Below are 9,221 nucleotides of genomic sequence, written 5' to 3'. Positions count from 1 at the left end.
CAGGGAAAGGCCAACCAATGAGCGTGTACAATAATCAGGAAATGTGCACCCATTCCAGTCAATAATATGCATTCACATGCTGAACAAAACCTTTGGACTTGCTCCAAATTAACCCGAGAAGCATTTCATGTCACAATAGTTTGAATCAATTCATTGTGCAGCTCACCTAGACCTCAATTACCACCACATTAAGGCAGGAGTAAGGTAAATGGCCGGATATCTTTCCACATAAATGATGCATGACACATGAGCATGAATAAGAAATCGACAAGCTGGAAATGAGGTGTTGTAGGCCACAGAGTCACACTGGCATTTTAGCAATGGTCTGGTATTTTATTCCATCAAAGAGTATTTACTAATTGCCATCACTAACATGCAGTTCACTGGCAGCGAGGGTGGCATATTCTGCAATCAGTATGTTTGGGAAAAGTTATCTAATAATGTGTAGTTTATAAGTTATGTTAATCATCATCATATAGCTAAAATATATACATAAATGCAAATATAAAAGATGCAAATATTAAAAAAGGCATTCAATTAATGCTGTTGTAAAATGGCATGTTTAAAGGGGCATTTCTGAGATACCTTGCTTCAGATATGTCTGACTAAAAAGCACATTAATGATCATTGGCTGTAATTAGCTGTAGATGCGCATAGCACATATTTTTCTATGGTGTCTATTTGCAGAATGCTCACATAAAATGTAATGTAACATTTGAATAAATACGTCATAAAAACGTAAATTAGGTGTTAATATGTTGGAACCGTAAATGTCAATATTATAGATGGAGTTTATATATTCAACCATTATGAAGTGGTTCTGTCAGGGTTCTTCCATAAAATCTTCAGGAAGCGTTCATAGATCTTCAAAATTACCTTTTTATTAACTGCCACACTTATATACAGTTCACAATAGTAGCCAGAAAATATAAGAAACAAAATAAAAGAAAGAAAAGAGAAAGAAAAAAAACTAACTGATAAATAAAATTAACATGCTACTGAGTTCTGGGCCTCAGATGTTACTCCAGGGATCCCTCACCAGAACTGACTCAGCCCTAGACAAAAATCACACCCTTTAACAAACCAGAGCAAACCATTGTATAATTACAGGGGGACTCAAGTCGGTACATCAAACCTAAATGAAAAAGAAAAGAATATACACACAAATAAACTCTATAAACATTAGATTCCATACCATAAAGCAATAATAAAATAAAATGGAAAGAATGCCCTTTATTATGACAATCTTACAATTAACCAATAATTAACAAACCCCTGTGGTACCCAAACTACATTTCCCATAATTCCTAAGACAGAATATAAAAGGACATCAGGAAATGCAGCGCTCTTTTAATTACACCTTGGTTCCATGCTGCAGTCATGGATCCCGGCAGAACCACGGGTAAGACTCAAATCTTTAAACTAATTAAAGAAAATACCCCATATCTTGTGCAGTTGTGATTTTATTCGATTCCTAGCGTGCACTCTAGTAACGAATTATGTTGCTCTTTGATCTTAAATGAGACAACATGCACAACTAACACTAAATATTTGGGGTAAATCTTAGGGAGACAAAATAAATGCATTAAATTTATAAACAAACTATTAATCCTTTAAACAAATCAATTTCTCCTACAAAAGAAAGGAACTAGAAACCTACAACAAAATAAACTAGCCCGATTTATCCTGCAAGTGTGGCCTTAGCCATCACATTTCCCCCCACCTATGCGTTCACGCACGGTGAGCGAGAAAGAAAGTCGGCTGCTAAATTTTCTACCCCCGGACGATGCTTCACTGTAAAGCGGAAAGGTTGTATAGACAAAAACCATCGTGTCAAACGAGAATTGGTATCCTTCATTCTATTCAACCATTTCAAAGCTTTATGATCCGTTTCAATAACGAAATCTCGGCCGAGCAAATAATATTTTAACGAGTCAAGAGCCCATTTCAACGCCAAACATTCTTTCTCCACCACAGAATACCTAGTTTCTCTGGGAAATAATTTCCGACTCAAATATACCACAGGATGCCTTCCTCCATTCTCTTCCTGCATCAGGACCGCTCCTAAACCCAAGTCAGATGCATCTGTTTGAAGTACAAATGACTTTTCAAAATCAGGACTGCGCAAAACAGGTTCGTTACTCAGCATCCCTTTTAACTCCAGGAATGCTTTTTCTGCAGGTACTGTCCATTGCACCTTGGTGGGACTCGTCTTTTTAATTAAATCCGTTAATGGTGCCGCAATGGTCGAGAAATGGGGAATAAATTTCCGGTACCAACCGACCAAACCAAGAAATGACCGAATTTGTTTCTTTGTAGCTGGAAGTGGACAAGATTGAATCGCCCCTACTTTCAGCACTTGCGGCTTAATTACTCCATTGCCCAATGTATACCCCAAATACTCAGTCTCAGTCTTAACTAAAGAACATTTTGCAGGGTTAATGGTTAAACCGGCAACTTTAATTCGTTGGAAGACTGTTTGAAGATGGTGAAGATGACTCTCCCATGAGGTACTAAATATCACAACATCATCTAAGTAAGCTGCTGCAAATTCTCCTAAACCATCCAATACAGTATCCATCAATCTTTGAAAAGTCGGGGGTGCTCCGTGCAGCCCAAACGGTAACACCCGAAAATGCATTAGCCCCCTTGGTGTACGGAAAGCAGTCAACTCTCGGGATTCTAAATCCAAAGGCACCTGCCAATACCCTTTACTTAAATCAATGGTACTGATAAATTTAGCCTTACCCAGTTTTTCAGTTAACTCCTCGATACGAGGCATAGGATAGGAGTCAAATTTAGAGACAGAATTTAAATAACGAAAATCAATACAGAACCTGAGGGTATTATCTTTTTTTGGCACCAACACCACCGGATTACACCATTCACTTTTTGATGGTTCCACTATATCCATTTGTTGCATCAATGTTACCTCATTTTCAAAGGCAGTCAGCAATCGTTCAGGGATGCGGTAACTCATTCGTTTCGGCTGAGCATTTTCCTTTAGCACGATTCTATGCTTTATCAGTGTCGTGTAGCCTGGCTGACTTTTAAACAACTCTGGATCACATAATTGCTGAATTTGCGCTCGTTGTTCTACCGAAAGATGGTTAAGATCAACAGGTGGTGAGGGCTGACTACCAGGTAAATATTGTTCTTCTGCCTCTTCCTCATCTTCAATCAACCGGACTAAATTAACAACGGTACTTTCACTCTGTGGGTACCATTCCTTCAACAAATTAATATGCAACACCCGATGTGCTCGTGCCTGTCCTGGGGTCGCAATCTCATATGTAGTTGTTCCCATTTTTTTAGTTACTTCAAACGGCCCCTGCCATTTACCCAAAAGTTTATTTTCTGAGGTAGGAAGCATCACAAGAACCTTTTGACCCGGCTCGAAAGACCGCGACTTTGTCTTCCTGTCGTACCATGTCTTTTGTTTTCTCTGTATTTCCGTCAAATGGGCAGACGCAAATTCGGTCATTTGTTGTAATTTTTGTCTCATGGCTAACACGTAATCAATTACACTAGTTTTAGTTGACGTCTCCGAGTTCCCCTCCCACAATTCTCTTACCAGGGACAATGGTCCTTGCACTTCATGACCATACATCAGCTGGAATGGCGAAAACCCGGTTGATGCCTGTGGTACTTCCCTATAAGCAAACATGAGGTATGGTAGCCACTGATCCCAGTCGGTTCCCACCTCATTCACGAATTTGCGAAGCATTTGCACTAGAGTCTGATTAAATCTTTCTACTAGCCCGTCCGTCTCTGGATGATAGGGGGTTGTTCTTAACCCTTTTATCCCCAACAGTTGATACACCTGTTGCAGAAGCTGAGACGTGAAGTTTGTTCCTCTATCGGTCAGTATTTCTTTTGGAATACCTACTCTTGAAAATAATTGAACCAGACACGAGGCAATAGCTTTAGCTTTGATGTTTTTCAAGGGAAACACTTCTGGAAACCGTGTCGCGTAGTCGCAAATAACTAACATGTACTTATAGCCGGTCTTACTTCGTTCCAGTGGACCTACAATATCCATTCCCAGCCGCTGAAAGGGAACATCAATGACTGGTAGAGGAACTAATGGGACTTTATGGGGTTGGCGAATTCCGCTATATTGGCACTCAGGGCACGCTTTACAAAACTCAGCAATGTCCTTAGACATACCCAACCAGTAAAAATGCTTACCAATTCTAGAGTGAGTCTTACGCCTACCCAAATGTCCTGCCCATGGGATGGAATGCCCCATTGTCATCACTGTATGACGTACACTAACAGGCAATACCATCTGTATTTGATCTCCTGTTTTACGATACAACAAGTCATTCCTTACACAAAAAGATCTCCCTTGAAACCGGACCACCTTCGACCCTTTCCCCCCTGCCTCAACAACCTCAGAGTACAATTTTGAAATTTCTGTATCCTCTTTCTGTAACTGCCTCATATCTTCAGGGATGGGAATTTGATTGGCGTTCAACAATTTCTCAGGTTCTTTTAGTCCTCTAGCCTGCACTATGGTTCTTTTAAATTTTTCCTGTTTTCTTTCCCTCCTAGACTTCCTTACTTTACATTGGTTCATAGACAATTCAGAGTCAAAGAAAGGCATAAACATCAATGGGTTTTCCTCTTTCTCACATTCATTCTGCCTGCTTTGTGCCCGTGTCAGAACTACATTACAGCTATCCTGAAAGGGTACCAAATCCATCAAAGCAGGGAAATCATGACCTAAAATTACTGGGTATGGTAAGTTCTGTGCCAGTCCTACCTTCATCAAATAGGTTTGCCCCGCTATCCCCAGATATACATCCGTGACCGCATACTGCCGCTCCTCCCCGTGAACGCATCTCACTATTACCGGAGCATCACTACTAGCACATAATTCAGGTACCAACTCGGATTCTACTAGGGTTTGTGTGCAACCTGTATCTATTAAGGCAGTGACTTTTTTTCCATTCAACTCAACAGTTCTTATCACCTGACTCGGAATGGGAAGGTTAACAGGTTCAGGTAGGGTTTCTCGAGGTACATAACATATATTACCAAGTGTTTTTGTCAACTGGGGACACATTGGCTTCTTATGACCTAACTGACCACACTTATAACACTTAATAGTCTCTACACCAGAGGCACCAAAGTTCTCAGTTCGTGTTACACTTGCCTCATTTGCAGACCTGCTTCCTTGAAATGCTGTACTCGGTCGTCGGTAAGATCTGTCCCGGGCTGTCTTCCAACGGGAGAGGCTCCAGGGCTCAGCTCTACGTCGTGCAGCCACGAAAACATCAGCTAGACGGGCCGCCTCCTCAGCTGAAGACGGACTGTGTTCTTTGATCCAGGTCTGCACTTCTGGGTTAAGCATTCGTAGAAATTGTTCAAGGATAATCATTTCTCCAATCTCCTGTTTTGTCCTCTCTGCCGGTCTCACCCATTTTTGATACAAGTCCTTTAATCGAACATACAGTTCTTTAGGGGTCTCTTCTTCAAGCACCTCCATAGCACGAAATCTCTGTCGGTACGTTTCATGGTTGATGGAATACTTCTTCAAGATAGCCTCTTTTACCTGCACATAGTCAATTGCATCTTCAACATCCATTGCCACATATGCAGCACGCGCCTTGCCGGTCAGCAACGGAAGGAGTCTAATGGCCCAATCTTCCCTCGGCCATCGGCACACCTCAGCAATCCGTTCAAATGCAGTTAAGTAATGTTCGATGTCATCTGACTCACTCAGTTGTTGCATCTTTGGTTCCTGCAGCACATATCCATGGCTCCTATTATGAGAGCCACTAGAAGCTCTTGACGATTCCTTTGGCTCAACGGCTCCCCTGTCTTGCAAATCCTCCAACGAAGTTCGCTGGCCGACCTCACCTTGAAATAAACGGAACTGATGCTGAAGAGATTTCCATCTTGTCTCTTGTCGAACTGCCTCTTGTGCTTGACGTGCATCTCTCTCTTGCTGATCTTGCATAAACCGTTGAAACATCTGTTTAAGCTCCAGCACTTCATCCTCCGACTCTTCTTCAGTCATATGGCCCGCCGCACCTGCTGCATCCTCCGTCAGTATCTCTCCCCCATCTGGTATGACCTCGATGTCAGCAGGAACACCAGCACGCACTGCTTTCTTTGGCGCCATTCCTTCCGCATTTGACTCTCTATAAACAACCTCCTCCTGGACAGAATCCCACCGCTGCCACCATCTTGTCAGGGTTCTTCCATAAAATCTTCAGGAAGCGTTCATAGATCTTCAAAATTACCTTTTTATTAACTGCCACACTTATATACAGTTCACAATAGTAGCCAGAAAATATAAGAAACAAAATAAAAGAAAGAAAAGAGAAAGAAAAAAAACTAACTGATAAATAAAATTAACATGCTACTGAGTTCTGGGCCTCAGATGTTACTCCAGGGATCCCTCACCAGAACTGACTCAGCCCTAGACAAAAATCACACCCTTTAACAAACCAGAGCAAACCATTGTATAATTACAGGGGGACTCAAGTCGGTACATCAAACCTAAATGAAAAAGAAAAGAATATACACACAAATAAACTCTATAAACATTAGATTCCATACCATAAAGCAATAATAAAATAAAATGGAAAGAATGCCCTTTATTATGACAATCTTACAATTAACCAATAATTAACAAACCCCTGTGGTACCCAAACTACATTTCCCATAATTCCTAAGACAGAATATAAAAGGACATCAGGAAATGCAGCGCTCTTTTAATTACACCTTGGTTCCATGCTGCAGTCATGGATCCCGGCAGAACCACGGGTAAGACTCAAATCTTTAAACTAATTAAAGAAAATACCCCATATCTTGTGCAGTTGTGATTTTATTCGATTCCTAGCGTGCACTCTAGTAACGAATTATGTTGCTCTTTGATCTTAAATGAGACAACATGCACAACTAACACTAAATATTTGGGGTAAATCTTAGGGAGACAAAATAAATGCATTAAATTTATAAACAAACTATTAATCCTTTAAACAAATCAATTTCTCCTACAAAAGAAAGGAACTAGAAACCTACAACAAAATAAACTAGCCCGATTTATCCTGCAAGTGTGGCCTTAGCCATCACAGGTTCGAATGAATTTATTCGAAAAGGAATAATCTATTATGCTTAATATCAATATGAAACATCACCTTTCCTGCAAAGGTAACTTCATATTTCCAGCAGGGGGCAGTGCGACATTATAACATAAGTGATAACAAAAAAACAGGACTTTGTTGAGATTACGAGATATATCGTATTAAAAATGTAAATATACTTATACTATATGCTTATACTTAAATATATATTTTACGACATATATGTTATATAGTCCACACATGAAAGTAAACTTTACTCATTCAGAGCCCTTAATTAAATAAAAAATGTTTCAAGGTGTCAAATGGCTTTGTTTTTCACCTCAATGTGACATTCATCTATTAAAATTTTATTTAGCTGGTTAGAGGATGTAGCCCAAAATGTGTATGCTTACAGTTTATACAGACTTCAGCTAACCAGTCACTTTGTTTTTTCCCCATCCTGTCAGGCCATTCAAGCCGATCAAAAACCTGAACAAACATCCACCTTAGACACTCAGACAAGGGGTGTGGACCGCTACCACAAGACTTTAGGGTAATCCAATCAGATGTCTGCTGAGGTCAGCATGGTTCTGCCAATCAGGAATGAAGCGGAAGGCGCTGATGAAGGATCAGGAAGCTTAGAAAATGTCCCTTAATGACAGAAGAGGGGTGTGTTCACACGTGTTTTAGCATGCTACTATTTATGCACATGCTATATATGATGGCTTTATTTAACACTGGCATCTGTAGCTTTGAACTTCAGGCCTCTGCAATCATGCAGAAGTGCAACGTGTATAAAAAAAGACATAAAAGAGAGAGAAAGTGAGCAATGGTGTGACTCCACCCATGTGGGGTCTTGAACTTTGACCTCTTGTCTCCTCTCTTGGCCGATTCCTAAGATGTGGCTGATGGCGTTGAAGGGGTCGAGGCCTGGCGTGATGACCAGAGAAAAGTGCAGTCAGTGTGGGAGGAGTGGGTGACCGTTGACCTTTTCTACGAAACTGAACTATGACCCCTACGCTTTGCCTGAAGGTGATGGCCTGAACAACCCCCACTGTTGAAACGGCATGAATATAATGTCATCGACATTCGCCGTCTCCTTATAGCTACACTTCTCACAATATTCAATGCAAAATACACACATTTATATTACTATAGAAAAACTCTTCCTTTTTGTATATTGTTCAGGCTTAAGCAACATTTTAGGAATTTGTGAACATTTAACTATAATGGTAGGCCTAAAAATAACTATCTCATGGAAAATATGATTAAAAGAAGATAAGGAAAAAGGATAGTGCAGGCTATTTGAGGTTACTCTGCTAACTTGGTTAAAGTTACACAGAGCTGTACTGCTCTTAGTTCAACTAGATGGTATGAAAACCCTGAGAGATGTTTGATAATGGAGATGCAAACTATCCATGAAGATCAGTGAGATGTAATGATGACTGTTACATGAAAAGACACCATCACACCCTTAATGGTTAAAATGTCTCTTAAAGTTGATGTTAGTGTTAAATGGTTCATGAATGTTAAATAATACAAATACATTAGAATAGGCTTTGGATTTTTTGCATTGTTTTATATTTGAATATCAATTCAATTAAGTGAATTCATTTGTATTATGTTAACTGACTTTATAGTGCACGATTCAAACTTACATTTTATAATTCATGAATGAAAACATTTTGTAACATTATATTGATGTACCATTTACTAGTAATGCAATGTCTGAGTTTAAAGTTTTTAGTTGATATAAAATTTCTGATGATTTCTAAAATGTGATAGAGAAAAAGGCAAACGAAGAAGTCTTTTTTAAAACAAAGGTCAGAACTCCTGTTACAATGTAGATTTTTGAGGGTGCACTCTTGTCATAAATTAATCTACTTTTCTTTTTTTTAAAACATTGGTAAAATATATATTAGGGAGTCTTAGACCTTTCCAACAAAATATAGTTTGCCAAGATTAGATAAGATTTAATTTGTAATATAGTGAAGTAAATGTAGGCGTCCCGTATATGGGACGGGGTGACAGTTACTTCAACTAATTTACTTACTTCAACCTTTTGTAGTGTATGCTACCATTTAAATGTTTAGGGTCAGTAAGATATTTTATTTACAAAATTAATGTTTATTCTATATAAAA

General features: G+C 39.4%; 1 long non-coding RNA gene across 1 annotated transcript; it reads left to right on the top strand.

Annotated features, from left to right (window-relative positions):
- Positions 1 to 826: 826 nt before the first annotated feature.
- Positions 827 to 8,616, top strand: LOC127935044 (uncharacterized). The gene is made up of 3 exons (XR_008147959.1): positions 827 to 1,402; positions 7,547 to 7,748; positions 7,979 to 8,616. It is a non-coding gene; the product is annotated as an uncharacterized LOC127935044 (long non-coding RNA).
- Positions 8,617 to 9,221: the final 605 nt, after the last annotated feature.

The sequence above is a fragment of the Carassius gibelio genome, chromosome A19 (genome assembly GCF_023724105.1).
Source record: "Carassius gibelio isolate Cgi1373 ecotype wild population from Czech Republic chromosome A19, carGib1.2-hapl.c, whole genome shotgun sequence".
Lineage (NCBI taxonomy): Eukaryota > Metazoa > Chordata > Actinopteri > Cypriniformes > Cyprinidae > Carassius > Carassius gibelio.
Note: the sequence above shows the minus strand (reverse complement) of the source record. Positions and strands in the feature narration are given on the sequence as shown.